The following is a 27842-nucleotide window of genomic DNA, read 5'->3' on the forward strand; positions in this document are numbered from 1 at the left end:
GACGTGACGCCACTCACAAGCGTCTAAGGATTGATGTTCTCTGTTATAGAGAGCAAGGGGCTGGAATGACGTATGTCACCCATGCTAAGTTATAATCCATGCACAGCCGGCTTAGAGCCACTGTTGCTGCCTGAGATGACAGCTCTGTGTACTAAATTTCGCACTCTGTATAACCCCAAACCATCTGTATAACCCCAAACCACCTACACTTCTAGTCTAATTGTTTTCTTTCGACTATACTGTATACCCACAGTAAGGATAATTTCGTTACTTACTGTTTTTTCCCGTCGTATCAATGGCGGACAGTGCATATATAATTCTATTCTAAAAATACAGATACAAATCCTTTTCAATGGAAGACTTGAAGTAAAAAAGGAAGAGATCATTTTTGTCCCTTTTTATACTGTTCAGTCCAGATCGCCAATGTTTTTTACGCTCACAAATGAAAGGTTAGTATCGGCAGTGATAAAATACAGCTATAACGCTCGTGCATCATACAGAGCCGATTTAAACCTTCTGATACAACCTGCAACCCCACAGTTACACGTTGCTGGTAGTTCTGTCAACATGCACAAGCTACGTTAGTAATGCCCCATAGTTATGTGTGTCCCCAAGAGCCCGTGGGCGGCGCTTGTGTGCTGTGGAACTTCGCTATATTAGTCGCAAAACTATTACTATGTATTAATTAAATTGCGATGTAATAATAATATGTGTAATATCATTATATAGTATTGCGGGCCGGCCGTGGTGGCCGAGCGGTTCTAGGCGCTACAGTCTGGAACCGCACGACCGCTACGGTCGCAGGTTCGAATCCTGCCTCGGGCATGGGTGTGTGTGATGTCCTTAGGTTAGTTAGGTTTCAGTAGTTCAAAGTTCTAGGGGACTGATGACCACAAAAGTTAAGTCCCTTAGTGCTCAGAGCTATTTGAACCATTTTTTAGTATTGCGAAGTACATGTAACAAGGAGTTACCACATTTAAGTAAAAAAAAAGGAAAACTACAAATTATATTTTTTTTTTTTTGCTTTTAACTCTTAACTTTTTCTGTAAAACTTAATCGTTTTTGAAATTTCCTAGCAGATTAAAACTGTGTGTCGGACCGAGACTCGAACTCGGGACCTTTGCCTGTCGCGGGAAAGTGATCTACCATCTGAGCTACCCAAGCACGACTCACGTCCCGTCCTCACAGCTTTACTTCCGCCAGTACTGTGGTGTCACCGCCAGACACCACACTTGCTAGGTGGTAGCCTTTAAATCGGCCGCGCTCCGTTAGTACACGTCGTACCCGCGTGTCGCCACTATCAGTGATTGCAGACAGAGCGCTGCCACACGGCAGGTCTAGAGACTCCCTAGCACTCGCCCCAGTTGTATAGCCGACTTTGCTGCCCATGGTTCACTGTCTACAGACGCTCTCAGTTGCAGAGACGACAGTTTAGCATAGACTTCAGCTACGTCAGTTGCTACGACCTAGCAAGACGCCATATTCAGTTACTATGAATGTATTCTGAACAGATAATATTGTGAATCATGTACCGTTAAGAGCGACGTTCATCATTAATGGATTAAAGTTGAGTATCAAACTAATTACGAGCGCTTTCTGAATTCTAATTCCCTGTCATGTTCCAGACCTCACATCAGTATAGTTCTTCCCTCCTCACGCCAGCCTGCGTGAGCTAAAACACGTGCCTTTTTCGGCCTCCACTAGTAACACGGTGTTGTCTCTCCTGCCAACACAAGAAGTACCTCGTCTCCTTCTTCCCAAACTTAACAGAAGCTCTGCTGTGAACCTTACAGAACTAGCACTCCTGAAAGAAAGGATATTGCGGAGACATGGCTTAACCATAGCATGAGGGATGTTTCCAGTATGAGATTCTCACTCTGCAGCGGCGTGTGAGCTGATATGAAACTTCCTGGCAGAGCAAAACTGTGTGCCGGACAGAGACTCGAACTCGGGACCTTTGCCTTTCGTGGGCAAGCGCTATACTATCTGAGCTAGCCAAGCACGACTCAGTCCCCGTCTTCAGAGCTGTACTTCCGCCAGTACCTCGTCTCCTACTCACCAAACTCCTCCTTTCCTTATCCGTTTTTCTGTTAACGAAGTGTGGTAACCCACGGTTACACTGAAAACGATCTTCCTGCCTCGGCCTCGAAGCTTCCAGAGGGTAGCGGGAAGTCCCACGCGCAGCCACACCCGGAATCAACATACTTGTGGCGCGAGAGACAAATTAGGAGATATAATAATACGCAGATGTAGTTGGATACATTTATTGGCGCACCCAGATTAATCATCTGTACGGTTGCAGTATTTAATCAGTCTACATAAGAGTGGCCAGCCTGGCTTTGACCGGCGAGACGGGGTTAAAATTATCAGTACTCCTATACCAGTAAATACACCCTGTAGCAAACCAGCTACTTTCAAAAGATTCATACCCGACCACTAGACCGCACAACGTACACCACAAACAGCCGTACACAGCTTCCAACAGCTTTCTGACAACTCCTACCAATAATACCCTTCACAAACAAAACAGCTCGGTGTTAAAAAGGAAGGGAAAAAACCACTCAGAACCACCGCGTGTACAGTTTCCTCTAGAACAAATCGAATTTGTTGCTTCGATTCTTACCATCTGCGCCTCGTTCATTAAAGGCTACCTCCAGATAGCTAGGGGCTCCATGTCTTGCTAAGCGGCTTCCTTCTGGTGAGCGCATGTACGCTCCGTAGAAAATCGGCAGATCAAACAGAATTCTACGCCCGCACAGGGAAGCATTGTCATTTTAGCGAGCTACAAATCTGTTCCACGAAATTGTTTTAGACATCCATGCCTTTCAGCCAGTCAACCTCGAGAGGAATATGCAGGTGTTGTAATTCTCATTTTCCTCCTCCCGCCAGTAGCATGTCTGCTGACTGCCACGACTTTTCGACAGTTTATTACCAGCACGAACTGGAAAGCACCTGTCGTCACGGGAAATTCGCTAGCCCATGTCAGCATAGTAGGCCCCGACTGCAACCCATTTAGTAGGATTATGGAAAGATCGAACCATAATCTTGAGGAAGGACAAAAGTCCCTTATCCCCTGGTGTTCACAATACTCGGGAGGTCAAACCTAAGGCTGTGGGCATCCGGGTTGACGTGACTGACGTTGACGTTGCGACCTACGAGTTTTGTGACGTCATTACCCGCTGTTTTACGTGGAGGAGCCGTTTCGTCATGTGAAACAGAAAATACGTTCTGCGACATTTCGGCGACGTGTCACGTAATGTAGAACCAATAGGAAGCAAGAACGTTTCCTATGTCACAAGCAGAAAGCTTCCGGCCAAAGCTTCCGGCCCGCAGAAATCAAGACGACACTTTGTTTTTGTTGTGTTCAGTAGAATAGTCGGTGGGTTTCATATTATATCTTAATGCTCGTGAACATAAACTGTTTGTTAAACACTAACACATTGAATGTCTCGAGAACAAATCTTTATTGATACGATTTTTTGTGTTAAAAAGATGAGAAACGTCATAGTGGTGGTGAAAGTATTTTCGTATTTACATATTATTGCCTTATAACTCGCATGTTATAACAGTAGGCGGTTTTAAGGCACGGCTCATTGAAGACTCATGAAAAATCTGTCGTGCTTGTTGGCTTTGTTATAATTAAAAGTAAATTAATAACATTTCGACAATTACAGTCTGTAAAAGACTGTAATATACAATACAAAGTCGTTTATTACGAAGTTACAGCGTGTTGTAGTTGGTAGACGCACTACGTTCCAAAGCAGGGGCTGTGTCGGTAAAGAAATCGAGAATTTTTCTATCGATGGATTCTCACTTTTTAAATAATTTTCTTCGTGTTGTCAAAGACGGACCTAATGTCACACTGAGAACACGAAATCACAGTGGCACTATTATTAAAATAATTTTCATTCAATGATCGCATATGTACTTTACTATGGTTATTGGTTTCTATGTTTTCAGATCATTTCTTTTTACTGCTCAATATGAAATGTAACACGTCGTAAGATTTTATGTACAACATGTACACGTCACAATTTGAGTGAAAATAATTCAAATAATTCGATTTCTACCTTAACTGCACGAGGAAACAATGGTGGCTGTAACTGTTATGATGGACAGCTACATAAATATATGAACACATTGTATATTTGATAAATTTGCATATCCTAAGATAGTACTGGACTTATAATTTATAAGACACTTTTCTGTTTCAGGTCAGTATACACGGCGAAAGTATGTCACCGTACTGTAAGTAATCACCAGTTAAGGTACAATAGCGACAGATGGTCGATGATCGCGATATAATGAAGTCAGCCCCTTTATTCCTTAAATATTTATAAATAGTTTGACGTAAAGCAACTATTCTTGACTGAATTAACCTGCATGCTCTTTCTTCCAGTTACGCACGTCATGTCTTCATTTGTGACATATTTTCTTTTCCGCAGTAAATTTCTGCGTAGACAATTATTCTTTCCGCGTTGGATTTGACATTTAAGGTGAAAGCTCATATGCGGGAAATATTTTGTAATTATGAAGTCGTTTCAGAGTGCGGTCAATTCAAGGCTTGCCTTTGAACTTCCTGACGAGGTATTGCACCATAATTGTATTTTACAATTCTTTGGATAGAAAGTATGGTACGTGAAGTGTTTCCTCTAGTATACACCTTTCTTTCTGAAAGGGTTGGTAACACTGAGTGGTAGAGGAGGATACCTGACCAGAAAGAGCAACGCAGGAACACGATAGTGAATAAACTCAACGTTTAGTGTCCATTTGCAGGAAATATGTCGGTAAGAAATCCCGTCAAGTGCCAACCACGAGCTGTAATCCGCTTCATACTTGCAGGAAGAATAAAACCTACCGCAATTTTTTCGTGAATCAAAGTGGTTTACGACGGAGGTGTTATGAACAGAACGAGTGTGTTTAAGTGGTGCAGAGAGTTTAGTGGAGGCAGAACAAATGTTCATGACGGACAGAGCAGTGGAAGACCTTCCATTTTGACAAATTAGCGCAAAAAATCGAGGAAACTGTCCGTGAATGACCGCCGATTCACAGTGGATGAAATTTCTACAATGTTTCCACAATTCTACAGAACTCTCTTATACGAGAGACTCGCAGAAACCCTGAGATATCGGTTCAAATGGCTCTGAGCACTATGGGACTTAGCATGTGAGGTCATCAGTCCCTAGAGCTTAGAACTACTTAAGCCTAACTAACCTAAGGACATCACACACATCCATGTCAGAGGCAGGATTCGAACCTGCGACCGTAGCGATCGCGGTTTCAGACTGAAGCACCCAGAACCACTCGGCCACACCGGTCGGCTGGGATACCGGCAACTGTACTCAAAATGAGTCACAAAACGGCTGACTGAGCAGCACAAGTAAAATCGGGTCAGTAGCGCCCGCAGGTTTCTTGAGAACAATTTGAATTACTGGGATATGAAGACTTTTTGAGCTCTACTGTGGCTGGATATGAAGCGTGGGTGATTCACTACACGCCTGAGACGAAAAGACAGTCGTCGCAGTGGTGTCACATCCATTCCCTATGTGCCAAAAAATTCAAAAGCATAATTTCGTGCAATAAAAATCACGGCCTCAGTGTTTTGAGGCCGAAAAGACATACACTACTGGCCATTAAAATTGCTACACCAAGAAGAAATGCAGATGATAAACTGGTATTCATTGGAGAAATATATTATACTAGAACGGACATTGACATGTGATAACATTTTCACGCAATTTGGGTGCATAGATCCTGAGAAATCAGTACCCAGAACAACCACCTCTGGCGGTAATAACGGCCTTGATACTCCTGGGCATTGAGTCAAACAGAGCCTGGTGCGCAGCTTCAACACGATACCACAGTTCATCAAGAGTAGTGGCTGGCGATTGTGACGAGCCAGTTGCTCGGCCACCATTGACCAGACGTTTTCATTTGGTGAAAGATCTGGAGAATGTGCTGGCCAGGGCAGCAGTCGAACATTTTCTGTATCCAGAAAGTCCCGTACAGGACCTGCAACATGCGGTCGTCCATTATCCAGCTGAAATGTAGGGTTTCGCAGGGATCGAATGAAGGGTACAGCCACGGGTCGTAACACATCTGAAATGTAAAGTCCACTGTTCAAAAAGCCGTCAATGCAAACAAGAGGTGACCGAGACGTGTAACCAATGACACCCCATACCATCAAAAAATGGTTCAAATGGCTCTGAGCACTATGGGACTTAACATCTGTGGTCATCAGTCCCCTAGAACTTAGAACTAATTAAAAAACCTAAGGACATCACACACATCCAAGCCCGAGGCAGGATTCGAACCTGCGACCGTAGCAGTCTCGCGGTTCCGGACTGAGCGCCTAGAACCGCTAGACCACCCCATACCATCACGCCGGGTGATACGCCAGTATGGCGATGACGAATACACGCTTCCAATGTGCGTTCACCGCGATGTCGCCAAACACGGATGCGACCATCATGATGCTGTAAACAGAACCTGGATTCATCCGAAAAAATGACGTTCTGCCATTCGTGCATCCAGGTTTGTCCTTCAGTACACCATCGCAGGCGCTCCTGTCTGTGATGCAGCGTCAAGGGTAATCGCAACCATGGTCTCCGAGCTGATAGTCCCTGCTGCTGCAAACGACGTCGAACTGTTCGTGCAGATGGTTGTTGTCTTGCAAACGTCCCCATCTGTTGACTCAGGGATCGAGACGTGGCTGCACGATCCGTTAGAGCCATGCGGATAAGATGCCTGTCATCTCGACTGCTAGTGATGCGAGGCGTTTGGAATCCAGCACGGCGTTCCGTATTACACTCCTGAACCCACCGATTCCACATTCTGCTAACAGTCATTGGATCTCGACCAACGCGAGCAGCAATGTCGCGATACGATAATCCGCAATCGCGATAGGCTATAATCCGACCTTTATCAAAGTCGTAAACGTGATGGTACGCATTTCTCCTGCTTACACGAGGCATCACAACAACGTTTAACAGGCAACGCCGGTGAACTGCTGTTTTTGTATGAGAAATCGGTTGTCAGTACGTTGTAGGTGTCGCCACCGGCGCCAACCTTGTGTGAATGCTCTGGAAGGCTAATCATTTGCATATCACAGCATCTTCTTCCTGTCGGCTAAATTTCGCGTCTGTAGCACGTCATCTTCGTGGTGTAGCAGTTTTAATGGCCAGTAGTGTAGTTTTTTCTGCCTGTGGGGGGGTGGGGGGTAGAACGTCAACGCACAAATGTATTGTTTGAAGATAAAAAAAGCACAAGAGGACATTGAAAACAAAAGGAAGAGAATGCAAGAAGAGCAGCGTGATTGTTGCATAACAACGCCTCTCCTCACACAGCCTTATCCACCAACTCGCTCTTGGATCCATTTGGTTGGCATGTTTTGAACCACTCCCGTATTGCCTATGGAAGGCGCCTTAAGATCATCTTTTCACCTCCCTGAAGGCATGCATGAGTGGAATTAAATTTTCAAACGATGAGCAGGTGCAGAAACAGGTTCTGAAGTGGGGAGGGATAGAGCTGGAGGGAGAATTCTTATGGGGGGACGTAAAGCAACTTGTGCCACGGCTCACCGCATGCATTGCATGGAATGGAGATTATGTGGAAAAATAATCAAGAACTGTACCAACAATATCCTGGAATTCATTTTCAAATACACATTTTCTAAAAACATACAAAAATCTAGTTCGCTTAGTTCCTGAACGTGCCTCGTAGAACGCGCAAGTTGCTAATGTGCCTAACGGAGGAATTTTCTAGATAAAGGACAGGAGTCAACTTCTCAACATACCTGACCTGAGGTATGAAGAACAGAAGTGGGACGCCACTTCTAAAACTGAGCAAGTGACGCAAGGTAAAGAGGCCGGCTCATCGTGTGTTTACTAGTTGCGTAGTCCGTCGTTCGGCGGGCTGTTTTGCGCACCGTTACGTAGCCAGACAAGCGAGCGTCCTCTGTAGCCTAGTTCTGCAGACGTGGTAATCAGACTGCCTACCGTTTGGGATAGCGGGCGGCACATCTCCTAAGTAGGGAGACAGCAAGACTTACTGTAAATTGTGTCGACACTGGAGTCTTCAGAAGTGGGCCCCCTCACACCGTATTGTGACAGACATGATTCGCTTTCCTCAGTATTTTGTGCCACAGTGTCATTCTGTGAAACATCGAAAATTATTTATTTACTTAATCTGATACGATTAGGACCATCAGACCAGGTCTTACATCGGACCAGGGTTTCACACGTACAGTATCTATTACATAGCAGTTACGCAAGAAATAACATTTCTAATATGACAAATACTATTAAAATTAATTCTCTTTAGTGACAATATAGGTAAATACTATGAACTGCGAAAGTTAATACTGGCTGTACATGTGCTGCTGCTGCTAATAGTGATAATAGTAACAAATAATATTAATGACAATAATATTGACAATAATAACAATGATGGTGGCAGGTAGAAAATGAATGTATAGGTTACAAATAGATGTTTGTGATATAGTGAGTTCTGGAGAAAGGGTATTTAAGGAGACTGCACCAGCTACGAGCACTGAAAAATGAGGAAGACATTGTTGGAAAGAGGATGTACCAGGGTATCAAGGGTGTGCAGGGACAATGCTCATCATTAGTGGTGATTCAGTAGATATGTCATTAACTGTTTTCTGAAGCTGGAGACGTTATTCATTTCTGTAATATACCGCGAGATGCTAATCCAGAGTTGGATTCCTGCTGCTGAGGAGGACTTCGGGAAAGTAGCTGAACGATGCAGTATGACAAAGGATTTTGCTCTGAAGCGAACGGGTGTTCCAGCCAAGCCATTCAGACAAGAGCGTTAAGGTCGAGCAGAGATATGGGAGGCAGTATACGTTAATAAGACAGTAGAGGAGACAGAGGGTACGGAAAAATCTAGGCTTGTCTGCACGCAGCTGTGATACCTGAACATATGATGGGGAGTGTGATCAAAGAGTCGAACATCACAGATATAACGAATACAGGCATTCATAACCAGTTTCAGGTTCCGAGCTTTCCAGAGAAAAGACCTTGAAGAATAACATTCGCTGTAATCAATAGCTGGAAGTGCAAGTGCTTATACAAGATTCTTCTTCACGTCTAGATAGAAGAGCTTTTTATATTTTTGTGGGGCATAGAGATGCTGATGCCTTCTTGCACATTGTAGTTACGGTTTCCGCCCCCGGTAGCTGCGTGGTCAGCACGACAGAATGTCAATCTTAAGGGCTCGGGTTTGATTCACGGCCGGGTCGGAGATTTTCTTCGCTGACGGACTAGGTGTTCTGTTGTCATAATCATCATCATTTCATCCCCATCGACGCGCAAGTCGTCGAAGTGGCGTCAAATCGAAAGACTTGCACCCGGCGAACGGTCTACCCGACGGGAGGCCCTCGTCACACGACATTTACATTTTTTTTTAATAGTTACGGGCTCAGTCCAATTTAGGTTTTCGTCTGTTATTACTCCTAGGGTCTCTGCAGAACGAGAGATGTTGATATTTGTCCCGTTTGAGGTTAAAGATGGTAGGGATTCCCGATAATTCGGTTTAATGAGCCTGGAATGACCAGGCAGTACCGCTTGGATTTTGGATGGATTGAGCTTTAATTCAATATCCTACGCCGATTTTTATAGTCCACACAAATCGGTATTGAGATCTCGATTGCTGTCTTCAGATTTATTTGTTTTGCACTTAGAGAAATTAGACTGTAAATGGTTATCGACTACTTGGTCCAATTTAAGCGCATCTACTTTTACTTCATTCATCATCTCAGCCTGGTTGATAGTACACTTGCTCTGCATCTCCCGTACCTGCTTTCGGATCGGATCGTTCTTCTCCGATCCCCTTTCTTGATTTCCTTTGATGATGACGTCTTTCCATCTGATCGGGGCACTCCCTCGCGTTACGTGTCGCCATTTATTGCACCTCTCTGTCAAGCGACATTCAGGCTTAAGGTTTCCTGATGACATATCCTACCAGATTAAAAGTTCTCTCATTTGATTTCCGTTACTGGTCTGTGAATACCGTTCCATAAACTCTATATCTTCTTTTTAGGGTTCCGTGCGTCATTCGGTGAAAACGAAACCATTACAGAATCACTTCGTTGTAAGTATATCTGTTAGTCTGTTAAGACCTCTTTTTCTCAGTAACGGGTAGAAGTATCAGTTCAAAATTTATGTCAAATATTAAGGGTAACGGACCCTTGGCGGTGTAAAAAGTGTAAGCTTCCAAGTCAATTCAATGCCAAGATACGGCCATTGATGTCCTACATTTTGATACTCTCAAACTCACTCATCAAAATCCATAGATGAACTATCTATACACATAACTAGCGAAACCATTCCGTCGTTATCCTGACTGTGTACATATATTTACCTCAGCGTGTATGAAAATGGATGACCTGTATATGATCTAGAATCTATAATTCGTTGTTGGAAAATGCGGAAAAGTGAAATATGGTTCATACTGATGAGATAGTTTTTATTGGTATAAACTAACTACATACAGATGAAGCATCCAAAGATAGTTTAGTTGTGTGTGATTCAAATTTCTTTCGCGTGTAAACAAAAGAAGAATGAAATGTCATTCGGTTATAAACAGAACAGCACTCAACAAAATGAAAATGGTATTCCATATGAAACTCAATCACCAACTACTAATCATAGACGGAATCACTATGTGTTATTATCGAGGACTGAGACGTAGATACGACTTTTGTATTCGACTAATGGTTATACAAACTAATGCGCTTAAGCGCCATGTAGTGGCGAGTTACAACAAAGTGGATAGCGCGAAAATATTCTCCGTGGTCAAATACCAATCACTGCCAATTTTCGTGGTGATCGGTTGAATTATGTAAAAGATGATATGCTGCAGTGCCATCAAGTGGCGAATTAAAGCAAAGTGACTAGCATAAAACCTTCTCCATGAAAACATACGTAGATGTGCCAACTTTCATGGTGATAGATCCAACCGTGTCGAAATCTGAAATCTCAAATATTTACGAAACTTTTTCTATCTGGCAATTTCCACGAAATAATGAAATAGAAAAGTTTATCGCTTCCTACATTTGCACTGTTCATGCACTGCCACACGAAGCTTTTTATTACTTGGTGCTCAGCGCGTACTCGCCAGTACTACTACAGTGGCACTCACCTGAGGATGGCCAGAAGACTCTGCGCCGAAATATCGTGGCAGGAACTTAACTGATATCCGGCAGTTCTCCCGTGTTTTTATGGAACATTTTATTTCTTCTTTACTACCATATCACTCGCGAGACGTTTTGCAGACAGCATTCACATATACCACTGAATGTAGAGACAGCCATTTTTATATCTAACCTTAACTTTTTACGGAACTCTAACAGCTGTTTTCGTAATGATCTCCACGTTTGAGACTCAGGACCTCCTAAGGGATCAAATATCTTTCTTAGATTATTATTGTCACACGCTAACAATTTTTGTATGATTGTTGCTGGTAGTTTGTCCAAGGTGTAGACGAGACTAAAAAATGTGTTTGATGCCGATAGGGTAGGCAAGGCGAAATACTATTTGTTGCAAATTCTGGAATTTTTCTCACTCTTTTCTGATACTAGGTCTCAGAGTATTGGAGACAAGGCGTCCGTCTATGGACTACTGATAGACGTGGCGTACTGATTCAGATTTACGCTACCATGGTTTTTCCCAAAAAGTGCAAGGGAAATTTCAGGATAATTCCTCTGAAAAACATACGACACAATTCCTTCCACAGTTCGAGCTTGCGCTCCGTCTCTAATGACCTTTCCGTAGACGGGATATTTATATTAACTAAACGGATAACCAAGGGCACGGTGCCAGTCGCAGGGTGCCTATCTAACTGCTTCCAGGACCAATAACAATTATTTTCAATACTTCGTACAGTTACTGACCGAAATTAAAAATTTAAAATTCTGTCATAATCTACTCATTAAGAGGTATAATCTCACTTTAAAGACTTAACACAACACAAGAAACTGTGTATGTGTCTTGTGACAGCTTAATACACGGTACGCAAATTACTGGGACTATATTCATCCAGTATTTGAGACTGAGAGCCCTAAGCTACTTCCAATAAACAACACTATTTAGAAACATTTTCTCGCTCACACCCCACTCAAAAATGATGAAAGGGAAAAAAGTTTATCCCTCTCTACATTTTCACTCTTCGTTCAGTCAGACTTCAGCATCAAATACATTACGTTTTAATTTATTACATATTTGCTACGCACTGTATTTGCAAAGCATTCTGCACAGTATCCAAATATACCAATGAATTCACCTAAAAATTATATTATTCGGGAGATATGATGTTTTATACATAGGAGCTCTATTCATTAAAGAATACGGGGTAGGGGTTTACTGGTTAAACTCTAATCTTCCTCCCATTCTTTTCTTCTAATGAGTAGCCTGTTCAGAATTCCTGCAAAAGATAATACTTTACAGGAATTATGTTGTAAACATGTATCAGCTAGCTGCACTTGCCTTACGGAGAACTGAAATTCGTGTAATACACGTGGTATGGATTATCTGTTTTTATTGCCAGATGCTCAAAGAAATATCTTCGCGGAATAGGTGTGCGCCAGTGTAAAATTTCTATCACATTTCAGCATGTTGACTCATGGCAAAAAGGCAATCTGCCTGTGATATGTTTCCACTAGTGTTCTGCTATCGTTTTTTCAGTTTGTTTGTGGACAATATTACCAGTAAAAGAAAATCGAAATAAAGCTACAGCCGGGTGAATCTGCGTGTATGTATGTATGTTCCACATCTCCTAAACCACTTGACCGATTCCGACGAAACCTGGTACATATATCACTTAGTGTCTGAAAAGAATCGCTGTTGCGGTAAGGTCCACTTACTTACGGAAGGGGTGGTGTACTGGGAGTGAAAAACCAGTGTAGCCAACGACGCTCGAATCCTCAAACTTCAGTCATCCAGTGTTTGAGAATGAGAGCTCTTAGTGACTTGCAACAAACTTCGCAAGTAATTTCAAATCTTTAGGAAACTTTTTCTACCTGGTAATTCCCATAAAATGCTGAAAGCAAAAAAGTTTATCGCTTCCTACATTTGCACTGTTCATACACTGCCGCACGAAGCATGGCATTTTATTACTTCTGTAGCACCATATCATTCGCGTGACTGTTTGCAGACGGCGATCACATATACCACTGTATTTACTAGCAAGATTGTATCAGTGCGACACATAGGTCAAGAGATATGACGTCAGCAACACTGAGAGGCGTGAAGAGCTGCCGCATCGTGCAAGACATTTAAATTTATTACTTCGTTGCTACTAACTCTGTTCGCGACACTTTTTTTAACGCACTATCCACTTCAGTCACTGAATGGTTCAAATGGCTCTGAGCACTATGGGACTTAACATGTGAGGTCACCAGTCCCCTAGAACTTAGAACTACTTAAACCTAACTAACCTAAGGACACCACACACATCCATGCCCGAGGCAGGATTCGAACCTGCGATTCGGGAGGACGACGGTTCAATCCCGTCTCCGGCCATCCTGATTTATGTTTTTCGTGATTTCCCTAAATCGTTTCAGGCAAATGCCGGGATGGTTCCTTTGAAAGGGCACGGCCGATTTCCTTCCGTAACCCGAGCTTGCGCTCCGCCTCTAATGACCTCGTTGTCGACGGGACGTTAAACACTAACCACCACCACCAATCGAACCTGCGACCGTAGCGGTCGCTCGGTTCCCGACTGAAGCGCCTAGAACCGCCCGGCCACAACGGCCGGCAGCAGACCCTTGTTTTCCCTAAATGTGCACGAAGCAGGTCAGAAACGCACGCATGAAATAAATGGTGAAGAGTGCGCTTACCGCCAACGCGCTGCCGGGCGTGGGTTTCCGAAGCCCGGTGTCTGACACGTGGCTTTCCCTCACGTGGGCGGTCGCTGTGACCGGCGAGCGCAGGCCGTGGGCGTCAGACACGGCCAGCTAGCTAATCCTCTTACCACAAGGCGGCTGGGTCGGGCCGGCCCGTGTGGGCGGTTGCTACGTGTCTCGAGGCCGGCACACGTCCTACTGTAGGGAGGTTTTGGCGTTTTGCTAATCAGAGCGAGTGTCTTTCCGTCCAACACACGTACTCGAACGTGATTCCAGCGCATTAAAATCGCGTTCGTAGAAATCTTATGTCGTGGGGGAATTCCCCACAGGTTGTCTTGCGTTTGTTATGTAGCAAACTATTGTCGTCATAAACACAACACAAGAGCACCTGTAATGTTATTGTGTTTAGTAGGAAGCGGTATATTGTGTTAATTTTGTTAGCGGAATCTCTGTAGCCAGACGGGCGCAACAATCGCACAACCCAGTTCAAGCCTGGCTTTCTATTGGGTTACAAGAGCAGCTAACAATTGATTTTCAGTGTTTCAACTAATTACGGACCGAATTAAACAACTTAAAATATTCTCGTACTCTTCTCATTAAGAGGTATATTCTTATGTTAAAGGTTTAGCACAACAAATCAAGTGTTAAAGTTACGAACTCTGTATATGTCTTGACGCAGCATACCCCAGGGCGCCCAAATTTCCCAGACTGTATTTATCCATTATTTCAGGAAGACAGCACTTAAAGACCTCTAATAAACTTAACATGCAATTCCAAACCTTTTCGAAATTTTTTCTCGCTTACACCCCTCCCCCATAAATTGATGAAAGGAAAAAATAGTTATGAATCAAGGCTGGGTCCGCCGTTTTGCAAGAGCCCAAATTATTGTTTCGCTTTAAACCCAAACAGCCGGTCGAGCTAGCCGAGCGGTTCTAGGCGCTTCATTCCGGACCCGCGCTGCTGCTGCTATTATTATTTCAAAGAGCATAAGGGAACAATTGACAGGAATGGGGGAAAGAAGTACAGTAGAAGAAGAATGGGTAGCTCTGAGAGATGAAGTAGTGAAGGCAGCAGAGGATCAAGTAGGTAAAAAGACGAGGGCTAGTAGAAATCCTTGGGTGACAGAAGAAATATTGCATTTAATTGATGAAAGGAGAAAATATAAAAACGCAGTAAATGAAGCAGCCAAAAAGGAATACAAACGTCTCAAAAATCAGATCGACAGGAAGTGCAAAAATGCTAAGCAGGGATGGCTAGAGAACAAATGTAAGGATGTAGAGACCTATCTCACTAGGGGTAAGATAGGTACTGCCTACAGGAAAATTAAGGAGACCTTTGGAGAAAAGAGAACCACTTTGCATGAATATCAAGAGCTCAGATGGAAACCCAGTTCTAAGCAATGAAGGGAAAACAGAAAGGTGGAAGGAGTATATAGAGGGTTTATACAAGGGCGATGTACTTGAGGACAATATTATGGAAATGGAAGAGGATGTAGATGAAGATGAAATGGGAGATGCGATACTGCGTGAAGAGTTTGACAGAGCACTGAAAGACCTGAGTCGAAACTAGGCCCCCGGAGTAGACAACATTCCATTGGAACTACTAACAGCCTTGGGAGACCCAGTCCTGACAAAACTCTACCACCTCGTGAGCAAGATGTATGAGACAGGCGAAATACCCTCAGACTTCAGGAAAAATATAATAATTCCAATCCCAAAGAAAGCAGGTGTTGACAGATGTGAAAATTACCGAACTATCAGTTTAATAAGTCACAGCTGCAAAATACTAACACGAATTCTTTACAGACGAATGGAAAAGCTGGTAGAAGCCGACCTCGGGGAAGATCAGTTTGGATTCCGTAGAAATATTGGAACACGTGAGGCAATACTGACTTTACGACTTATCTTAGAAGAAAGATTATGGAAAGGCAGACCTACGTTCCCAGCATCTGTAGACTTGGAGAAAGCTTTTGACAATGTTGACTGGAATACTCTCTTTCAAATTCTAAAGGTGGCAGGGGTAAAATACAGGGAGCGAAAGGCTATTTACAATTTGTACAGAAACCAGATGGCAGTCATAAGAATCGAGGGACATGAAAGGGAAGCAGTGGTTGGGAAGGGAGTAAGACAGGGTTGCAGCCTCTCCCCGATGTTATTCAATCTGTATATTGAGCAAGCAGTAAAGGAAACAAAAGAAAAATTCGGAGTAGGTATTAAAATCCATGGAGAAGAAATAAAAACTTTGAGGTTCGCCGATGACATCGTAATTCTGTCAGAGACAGCAAAGGACTTGGAAGAGCAGTTGAACGGAATGGACAGTGTCTTGAGAGGAGGATATAAGATGAACATCAACAAAAGCAAAAGGAGGATAATGGAATGTAGTCGAATTAAGTCGGGTGATTCTGAGGGAATTAGAGTAGGAAACGAGACACTTGAAGTAGTAAAGGAGTTTTGCTGTTTGGGGAGCAAAATAACTGATGATGGTCGTCGTAGAGAGGATATAAAATGTAGACTGGCAATGGCAAGGAAAGCGTTTCTGAAGAAGAGAAATTTGTTAACATAGAGTATAGTTTTCAGTGTCAGGAAGTCGTTTCTGAAAGTATTTGTATGGAGTGTAGCCATGTATGGAAGTGAAACGAGGACGATAAATAGTTTGGACTAGAAGAGAATAGAAGCTTTCGAAATGTTGTGCTACAGAAGAATGCTGATGATTCGATGGGTAGATCACTTAACTAATGATGAAGTATTGAATAGAATTGGGGAGAAGAGGAGTTTGTGGCACAGCTTGACAAAAGGAAGAGACCGGTTAGTAGGACATGTTTTGAGGCATCAAGAAATCACAAATTTAGCATTGGAGGGCAGCGTTTAGGGTAAAAATCGTAGAGGGAGACTAAGAGATGAATACACGAAGCAGATTCAGAAGGATGTTGGTTGCAGTAAGTACTGGGAGATAAAGAAGCTTGCACAGGATAGGGTAGCATGGAGAGCTGCATCAAAACAGTCTCAGGACTGAAGGCCACATTAACAACATTCCCTCTTTACGGATTAATTTTGGTCCAGGTTAATTTTATGCAACGCCTTTCAAATTGTAATTGGTGGTCATTAATATGGCGGTGAAGGAGAACGCCAGGAACCAGAGATGTCTGTGTGGGAGGTAGTTGGCGGTTAGAACCAGCTAGGTAGTGGCAACCTAACACATCTGGAGAGTTATCTCAGAACTCGCTTGTAAGAGGGACAAGCATCTTGTCGGAACGGCCAATTAGCGTGACAGCAGAAAACAGTTCCTTGGTGGTTTTCAAACAGAAAGATCACTCAGCCTCACTCTTCTGGGGTCCTGGAACAGACAACACGGAGCCTACGTGTATTCAGCGCCCATCACAGAGCCACTCTTGGTAGGTGTCATTTTAGCGAAGGTTTGATTCTAAGCCTCACAATGTTATGGGAGTAGCGAGAACCTTTGTAAATCGAGTAAAACGTCATTATACTCCACTTTCGATCTTCACTGCTAGTATCTCTCTCTCTCTCTCTCTCTCTCTCTCTCTCTCTCTCTCTCTCTCTCGCTCGTCTCAACCATATACTGGCTTACATTAAATCATTTCGTAACTATAATTTCTTTTTGATTCTCGATAAATGTTGGACCTAATACTAGATACAAGTGCACTCTTTCCTTCCAATTCCAGTTTTCCTGTTTGCTTGTAAATTTGAAATACAAAATACGTTTAATGAGTCAAGTTTTCGCTGCTCCCAATGTTATGATTGTGCTAAGGCCATTCCTGTTCTCCTACATCTGCATGACAATCTTTGATTAATCGATGCTCACATTTACTGCTTGATTCACGTCTGTAATTAGAATCGAACCAAATTCATCGAAGGTCACACGGTACGGCATCTCCTTCTTTCGGCTGCGCTCGTCAAAAATGGTTCAAATGGCTCTGAGCACTATGGGACTTAACATCTGTGGTCATCAGTCCCCTAGAACTTAGAACTACTTAAACCTAACTAACCTAAGGACATCACACACATCCATGCCCGAGGCGGATTCGAACCTGCGACCGTAGCAGTCGCGCGGTTCCTGACTGAGCGCCTAGAACCGCGAGATCACCGCGGCCGGCTGCGCTTGTCAGAAGAAGTGTGGGCAAGATGTATAACTACTACTTCTCACTGTTCTTTCCAGTTTATATGAATGGACTGTGATTGTTATCAAACAGGCACTGCTTATTCCTTCAGAGAGACTGCTTATGCCAAGCTTGTCTGGTGAATTCTGGAGTATTGCTGTACGGTGTGGGATCCGCATCAGGTGGGACTGACGGATGACATCGAAAAAGTACAAAGAAGGGCAGCTCGTTTTGTATTATCGCGAAATAGGGGAGAGTGTCACAGATATGAGACGTGAATTTGAGGGGCAAAGCGTTTTTCGTAGCGACAGGATCTTCTCTTGTCTTCTCACCAGTTTTCTCCTCCAATTGCGAAAACATTCTGTTGGCACCCACCTAGATAGGGAGAAATTATCATCACGATAAAATAAGAGAAACCGGGGCTCTCACAGAAAAATTTAAGATGCTCGTTTTTCTTTCGTGCCGTTCGAGAATGGAACGGTTCAGAGACAGCTTGAAGGTGGTTCATTGAACCCTCTGCAAGGCACTTTATTGTGAATAGCAGAGTAATCAAGTTTATGTAGATGTAGATTTTATTGTCCTTGCATTCGCAGTCGCGGTAGGTTCATGTGTATGCACTTTGCATATGCAATTATAAAAGACGTTTTCTTCAACATAACATAACTGAAACAGTTTCCTTCTTTATTAATGATAAACCGCAATAAAGTCTTTCGGAATCTTCTCAGCATCTAGCCATAGAGCAGGAAGGAGATAATTCTTGTACAAAGTAGTTTAAGGGGACCTGGACGTTATGATCTGTAACTTTTATTAGTATTTTGAAATTTAATGATTCAGAAACTTTAATAGATATTGGAATGAGACTTTAACCAAGTAATTAGTACATTGTGGCCTATGTTAGAAAAATATTTAAAAATGGATGAATACGTAGTGGAATGAATTTTTATCTTTTTTTATTTTTATTTTACGTTCTGAATTATGTGTAATTGTACTTCCACACTATTAAAAATAAAAGGCCAAAACAAACTTTATTCTTTTAATTATTGACTTTTAGAAACAATGAATCAGGAATATTTACCAGTTTATTGTTTTGTGTATTTCAGAGAGTTTTTTAGAAGTCAGTTCCTTCTTCTAATATTTTAAGAACGTATGACATGCTCCAACTTAAAATATTTAATACACCGTTCAATAATGTGGTCCTCTGTGCAGGCAAATACTATATTACTATTCAAACAAAATTTTGTTTTTGTGGCTTTAATATTGCATGAGATAATGATGCCTAAGTCTGCAAAAAAACATTTATTACGGAAAATTGAAACAAAAGATTTGTATGTCATTTTGTTTCCAATAATATGTCAAATCATTCGAGCTCCAGAATCTTGTTGATGCCGAGTGTTCTTTTCATCTCATTCAGAGTTCTTTCTTTTCTGTGTCACTGTGACACCCCGCCCTCCTTGCCAAGCCTTCAGCAGCTTTTTCAGCTTCAGCGGCACCTTCCCTGTCTACTCGTTGCAGTTGTCCCCAGTTTCGATGGCTGCTCAACTCTGCTCATAGTTTCTCGTCGCTTGTTAATCCAATCGTAACAGCTGAGTTGCGAACAAAAACACGAACGCGCGCGAAAACATGAGTAAACTCAAATAATCTACTTGTACCGACAGGAAGATCGATGCCAGATTAGATTAGATTAGTACTTGTTCTATAGATCATGAATACGGCACTTCGTAATGATGTGGAACGTGTCAGTTTAATAAAAGGTGTCTATACAAGATATTACATTACACAAAATATTACATGACACTTAATATTTTTGACTTTTTTGTGGGGGTTGGGGAAATTACCCACTTACTACATCCAAAAATTCATGTCATGAGTGGAAGGAGTCGTCATTAAGAAATTCTTTTAATTTCGTTTCAAATGCTATATGGCTGTCTGTCAGACTTTTGATGTTATTAGGTAAGTGACCAAAGACAATAAACCTTTGTTCATAGTACAGCCGATATGTTCAAAGATATTAAACAAAAGAGTTGCTATGGAAATAGAGGCTCCAAAATTAAATAATACTGCATTGTAGGCAAGGTTTTGTGTTTGGCAGTAGTGTGAGAGCTAGGCATTCACACGCCGCATCTGCTTTAGAAAGGCATTTAAGCACTAAGACGATGAGGTACTATACATCAGGAAGAATCAGTGTTTCATCAAACAAACAAAAACCCAGTGTTGGGCCCTCATGTCGTCCAGGTCCCCTTAATATGTTACGTAATGGACACTATACAACAGAACCTGAGGGCTCCGGCAGATGACTGTTAGTGTCAATGTGGGGTGTAAGGCAGGGTTCAACCTGTGTATCGAATAAAAAATGAAGCATTTAAAAGGTTCAGAACTTTGATAAAGGTCTGGGTCGAAGGATGTTGTTGTTGTTGTTGTTGTTGTTGTTGTTATGGTCTTCAGTCCCGAGACTGATTTGATGCAGCTCTTCATGCTACTCTATCCTGTCCAACCTTTTTCATCTCCCAATACCTATTGCAACCTACATCCTTCTGAATCTGCTTAGTGTATTCATCTCTTGGTCCTCCTCTGCGATTTTTACCCTCCACGCTGCCCTCCAATACTAAATTGGTGATCCCTTGATGCCTCAGAACATGTCCTACCAACCGATCCCTTCTTCTACTCAAGTTGTGCCACAGACGCCTCTTCTCCCCAATCCTATTCAGCACCTCCTCATTAGTTATGTTCCACGCTCCGATCGCTAGAACGCCACTTTTTTTTCTCCTGATAACGGAATATTTTACCCAATAGGACGCCATCATCATTTATCCATAGAGTAAAGCTGCATGCCCTCGGGAAAAATTACGGACGTATCAATGATGAATTCGCTGATGACACTGCTATCACCTGTAAAAGTGAGGAAATATTCTGAGATCTATTGAATGGAATGAACACTCTACTGAGAACGGGGCTTACCCGAAACGAGATTAACGGATAAACATCGGGTAGTCTTCTGCTAGCTTGGACTCAAAATAACGCATCACGGACGAAGCACCATAGATACAAGAAATAGTCTTTCACGGCCAGTGAGAACATTCCCTGCTAATATAGGCTTTAATTGACGAAGAAATCCCTGAGAATGTTCCCCTGCACCACAGCGCAGTGTTGTATGGAGGCGAATCAACGACTGTGAGAAAACTATAAAAGATGAGATTCGAAGTATATGATGTGTGATTTTACGGAAGGACGCATAAAATTACTTGGACTGATAAAAAACGAGGAGGCTCCCAACAGAATCGTCTCAGACAGTAATACGTTGAAAACACTGGCTAGAAGAACGGATAGAATGACGGGATGTATCGTTAGCTTGTTAGGAAATACTTTCCGTGGTGTTAGTGGGAGCCGTAGAGGGTGAAAACTGAAGGGGTGACAAAGAGATTGAAATGCATACAACACACAATGTAGGGCGTTGGCTGTAAGTGCTACTCTGAGATGAAGAGGCGGGTCACTTCAGAAGAAAAAAGAGAAAAAAAAGCAGCAATTACTTGTTGTCTGTCACTCTCTGCCCATTCCCTCTTTTATAAATTGTTCTTCCGCTTTATTTCACTGTCATCTGTTTGCCGCCAGTTGTATTTTACTCTGCCAACTCTTCGACGCAGACGCTATGCAGTGATAAAAATGCAGTTTTGTAAACGAGCCTTTCATTTAGATTCCAAACACAAACAAAATATCTGAAATGGGTTTCTCTTTGCCCAGTTACATTACTGTTGGCAATTTTTACACATCTGGTTAAAAATGCTTTTGTGGTCAAACAGTTAATCAGTGCAACACTCGAGCTTTTTATTTTAATTTATTGCAGTCGAGCGGCAGGCAAATGTTAAAATGAACGCAATGCCAGTGAAACGAGGATCTGTAATTTGTTAACCTCTACCTGTCGACATATCTACATGCTAGAGGCGTGGTAACCGCAACGAGGACCATTGTGGAAGTGTTATGTGCGTCACACAGCACTAGACGTAGATAAAGTTGGAGAAACATAGTGATTAAGACCGTCACACTTCAGCCGATTGAGATCTGTTTTATAAAAAAAGGTCATACAATGCCGTCATGTGTTACGTTGGTCAACAGATGTTCTGAAATATTAACTGTGTACAATGATAAAGCAGTGCAGTTTCCCGTCGTAATCGATACTTCTATTTCGTACTGTCTCGCTAAGTTGTTGTTGTTGTTGTTGTGGTCTTCAGTCCTGACTCTGGTTTGATGCAGCTCTCCATGCTACTCTATCCTGTGCAAGCTTCTTCATCTCCCAGTACCTACTGTAATCTACATCCTTCTGAATCTGCTTAGTGTATTCATCTCTTGGTCTTCCTCTGCGATTTTTACCCTCCACGCTGTCTTCCAATACTAAATTGGTGATCCCTTGATGCCTCAACGCATGTCCTACCAACCGATCCCTTCTTCTAGTCAAGTTGTGCCACAAACTTCTCTACTCCCCTATCCTATTCAATACTTCCTCATATGATCTACCCATCGAATCTTCGGCTTTCTTCTGTAGCACCACATTTCGAAAGCTTCTATTCTCTTCTTGTCCAAACTATTTATCGTCCACGTTTCACTTCCATACATGGCTACACTCCATACAAATACTTTCAGAAACACCGAGCGAGGTGGCGCAGTGGTTAGCACACTGGACTTGCATTCGGGAGGACGACGTTTCAATCCCGCGTCCGGCCATCCTGATTTAGGTTTTCCGTGATTTCCCTAAATCTCTCAAGGCAAATGCCGGGATGGTTCCTTCGAAATGGCACGGCCGACTTCCTTCCCCGTCCTTCCGTAATCCGCTGAGACCGATGACCTAGCAGTTTGGTCCCTTCCCCCAAACAACCAACCAACCAACCAACCAACTTTCAGAAACGACTTCCTGACACTGAAATCTATACTCTATGTTAACAAATTAATTTTCGTCAGGAACGCTTTCCTTGCCATTGCCAGTCTACATTTTATATCCTCTCTATTTCGACCGTCATCAGTTATTTTGCTCCCCAAATAGTAAAACTGCTTTACTACTTTAAGTGTCTCATTTCCTAATCTGATTCCCTGAGCATCACCCGACTTAATTCGACTAAATTCCATTATTCTCCTTTTGCTTTTGTTAATGGTCATCTTATATTCTCCTTTCAAGACACTGTCCATTCTGTTCAACTGTTCTTCCAAGTCCTTTGCTGTCTCTCACAGAATTATAGTGTCATCGGTGAAATTCAAACGTTTTATTTCTTCTCCATGGATTTTAATACCTACTCCGAATTTTTATTTTGTTTCCTTTACTGATTGCTCAATATAGATTGAATAACATCGGGGAGAGGCTATAACCCTGTCTTACTCCCTTCCCAACCACTGCTTCCCTTTCATACCCCTCGACTCTTATAACTGCCATCTGATTTCTGTACAAATTGTAAATAACCTTTCGCTCCCTGTATTTTACCCCTGCCACCTTCAGAATTTGAAAGAGAGTATTCCAGTCAACATTGTCAAAAGCTTTCTCTAAGTCAACAAATGCTAGAAACGTAGGTCTCGCTAAGTAGTTAGCGTAAATAGTCAATTCTCATTAGACTCGTCTGTAATTAATCGTCTTGATTGTAAATCTCAATACAGAATGAAGAAAGAAGGTGAAGTATCTGTTATACTGAAGGCAGTTTACTCTGAATAGTGCGTCATATAATTGTCTGGAGCCAACTTCTTATCACTTCCAGTGTGTAAAGCAAACTCTTGTAATCGACGTTTACCTAAGCAGTCGTAATCAAGATAAGAGTAAGTCACCGCAACCTTCCAGGCATTATCTGTTATGTATGTGTCGATAATGGACTGCAGCCAGTTCGTTTCAGCTGTGTATACTGTGCATTTATGAATGCACGCCGTAAGACATACACCTGTCAATGTTTTGCGTTGTTTTATTGAATTTCTTTATGACGATGTCATGTCGAGGGTTGTCGGTAAAACTCAGTCAATTATCCAGAGCTGTCACGCAAATTGAGTCGTTCATACGGCCTTTATTCTCCCAAATACATAGACCACGTTCAGAGGGTGTTACAGCAAGATCTCTTGCTTTCTGGAAATTCTTCGGTTAATTAACAACAGAATCACCGTGATAAAAAGTGACGTGTCGTTTTTATTATTACTTTTTCGTCACACATTTCCAAATCATATGGCATTTAACAACTGCTTAAGAGCGAGTATTCACAGGGAGCTAGAGAGTGATTGTAACATTAGAAACAAGAGCGTGCTAGGCGAAGACAATAGTCGGAGAAATTTCACGTACGAGAACTGGAATAGAAGTGTTGCGCTGCAACACCACCGTTATCCTCGCAAAAAACGTAGCCCACGTTGACAGGATAACACAGCAAGATCACTAATATTCCAGCGACTCTTCAGCTCACTGCCAGTTGCCACTCCTGCAGTGTTGCCACATCACAACAAAATTTCCTTACTAGTTTGTAGACACAAATGAATACGCACCCTGCACTATATTACGACCGTGGAGATTAACCCACATATCTTACAGCGCGCAGCTGCAAAGAGGAAATCTTACTATTGTGTCGTTAGTCATCCAAGCATACTTTCATACTGAAACGTGAATGTCATTTTCTGCCGTATACTAGGTGTCCCAGATACTTAAGGGGACCACATCGTGGTGCAGGTCGAAAAAAATCGATTTTCGGTTTTCATCATATTTTGATAGATTAGCATTTTATTTAAATGCTCGGAAAAGGATTTTGCTGAAAAAAATTTTTCTTACCTCGTGTGTTTATGTGACACGCCCACTTTTCTGTATATATTTTAGATCTTTATAACCCTTACATTGCACGTTAGGGATTTTTTTAAATCCCGAGTGTGTGGGCTATCCTTGGAATGCAACGGTCGGTATTCTTTTGTTTCTGCTGTAAACAACACGCTTTCAAACACGCGGTTAGTTTTGTTCAAGTGTGATTGCGAGTAGTTGATGTACTTACGTTTGCACTGCTTGTTTACATGTGTTTTGTTGTGTTCATTGTGTTCATTGAAGATGACGAAATGTAAAGGCATTTCCAAGGAACGAAAATTTAGGGGAAACAAGTTTAGAAAGCCTTCTATACAAGAGGTTATGTCGCCTGGCAACGAGTTTCTAATTGTAATTCTTCAACAAGTGCATATCAAAGAAGCTCTCACCATTTCTCTTCCTTTTATATTATTACAGCAATTAAACTTATTTTTAGAGTCTTGGCTCATCCAGACCTTCTAAGGAAATGTCTGCGTGGACAGACACAGAACCCAAATGAATGTTTCAACAGCATAATTTGGAACCACCTTCCTCAAACTGTATTTGTAGGCATGCATACAATGAAACTAGGAGTTCATGATGCTGTTATTACATTCAATTGTGGTAATATTGGAAAGTGTTGGGTACTGAAAAAGCTGGGAATTAATACTGGTGAAAATATGGTCACTGGGCTGCAACACTGCGATAAAATGAGGATAGCCGATGCAGGCAGGTCTGCTTCTAATATGGCCAAGAAAGCAAGTCAAACATCGAGGAAGGTGAAAAAGAAGCTGGAAGACCTTCTAGAGGCCAAAGAAGGGCCATCGTATGCAGCAGGACAGTTTTAATTAACTACAAGTAACAAATTTCAAAAGTTTTTTCTTTAAAGTCAATTTCCCGCAAACTTAAATTTTCAATAAATATTTCCCATTATATCAAAAACTATCATAGATAAATGAATGAAATTTTCAGAGACTCTGCATAAGATAAAAAGCCACCTCTCTGACTACATTAGTTAATATTCCCCTATTAGGAAGTTCACAGAAACAAAATTTCTGCAGAAAAACTTAATATTTTCTGTTAATAAATTAAAAAAAAGTATTTCTTAAAAACTATAACATAGTTCTAGTAGATTTTAGTACAGATGACTCTATTAGCATCATGTAACATACAGTAAAAATATTAAGGTACTGCATCAAATAGTTTTTTTCAGAAATAGGTCAAATACTTGCCTAAATTAACGTGGATTAGATAGGCAGGGTGTGGTCCCCTTAAGCTGAAAATCGTAGAAATGATAGAAGTTGTGAAATTGAAAATTTTAAGGCAGGAGCCAGTGTTTGGAAATGAATATTTCAGTCGCTACGAGATCTTGAAAGACGTCGTGTGCGCTAGCTCGAGTGTTTGTACTTGTAAACTGGTTGTGTTTCATAACAAGGCTGCATCGACGCCGGTTACGCTACCCTGCAAACCGGTACGCTGTCATTTGTGATGTATCTATTGTGGAATTCACCACTGTTTACCGTTCATGACTTGTTGTCGGAGATGGAATTCTCGTTACAGGAACTCGCAGAGGTGCAATTGATATATGGTGCAGCAGAATACAGTGTCCGTAAAGTCGATCGAATGTACAGAGAAAAGTTTCGCAACAGGCGTCGTTCTGATTGGAAGAAATTAATTTCCGTGGATAAAAACTTTGGTGGAACTGAATTTTTCAAGTAACCGAAACCTGGGCAAGCTTCTCGGCAACAAATCTTCACCTAGCAGAATTTGAGGAGAATGTCTTGGGATCGTGTGGCCGAAGATTCATCGACAAACATCCGTCGATCTGCACGTGAAATGCACAGTTGGAAGAATACAAAGTGGAGAGTACTGGTGGAACAGTAAGTACACATCTGTCATAAACGAAGTGTGAAAGCAGTGGGGATAAAAGATCTTGAATCCGAAGTTCAATTCTACCACTGGACAATCCAGAGCTGTGCTGCTGAAACGAACTTATTACGAGAGCATGCTAAAAAGTAATTCCTCCGAACTTTTTATGTGAAAACTCTGCTTTCTTAAGTAAAACAAACTTTATTCATATTCTACATCTTTATTCTTCATGTCTGTATATTTGCTGCTCTCTGCCACTAGAGGGCACCGAATTGTAGCGTGTAATGTGGGGGTATCTAATGTAACTACGACGGGCGTTTGAAAAGTCTGACAGATGGCACCACCGGTGCGTATCGGGGTAATGTTTAGTTAGTAGCATCGTTGGAAAGAACGCAAACCAAGTTTCAGCCATATTGTTGAAGTTTTTTGTGTTTGGCCTTCGTGTGACTCGAGGAAGTCAAGTGATTGTCAAAAAATGGACGAAAAAGAATTTCGTGTGGTGATTAAACATTACTTTATGAAAGGCAAAACGCTTCAGGAGACTAAAGAGAAGCTTGATAAACATTACTGTGGCTCTGCACCTTCGAATAGAACAGTTTATAAGTGGTTTCAGAATTTTCGGGGTGGCCATGCTAAACGTTCTGGACGCCCTGTGGAAGTTACAACTCCAGAAATCATTGATAAAATCCATTATATGGTGATGGATGACAGAAGAGATTGCTAGTGTTGTGGGCATGTCGAATGAACGGGTACATAATATTTTGCATAAACATTTGGACATGAGAAAGCTATCCACAAGATGGGTTCCGCGACTGCCCACACTTGACCAAAAACGGAGTCGTGTGAAGTGTTGCAAGGGCGGTTTGCAGCTGTTCAGGAAGGATCCGCAGGACTTTAAGTGTCGTTTCGTCACTGTGGATGAAACATAGATACATTACTATACTCCTGAGACCAAACAACATTCTAAACAATGGGCTACCAAGGGAAAATCCGCACCAAAAAAGGCGAAGACCATCCTTCCGCCAGAAAGGTTATGGCGACTGTCTTTTGGGATTTCCATGGGGTAATCCTCGTCGACTATCTGGAAAAGGGTAAAACTATTACAAGTGCATCGTTATGGGTCCGGTTGAGAACCGAGCTGCAAGAAAAACCCCGGCGATTGGACCGCAAAAACGTCCTTTTCCATCACGACAATGCACCAGCACACACCTCAGCAGTGGTCG

General features: G+C 42.2%; 1 protein-coding gene across 2 annotated transcripts in view; it reads left to right on the plus strand.

The window, feature by feature from the left end:
* The window catches only part of LOC126282045 (protein goliath), a 601667-nt gene that overhangs the window by 149733 nt on the left and 424092 nt on the right, over positions 1–27842 (plus strand). The gene's annotated exons all lie outside the window — the stretch shown is intronic.

The sequence above is a fragment of the Schistocerca gregaria genome, chromosome 7, assembly GCF_023897955.1.
Source record: "Schistocerca gregaria isolate iqSchGreg1 chromosome 7, iqSchGreg1.2, whole genome shotgun sequence".
In the NCBI taxonomy this organism is placed as follows: Eukaryota; Metazoa; Arthropoda; class Insecta; order Orthoptera; family Acrididae; genus Schistocerca; species Schistocerca gregaria.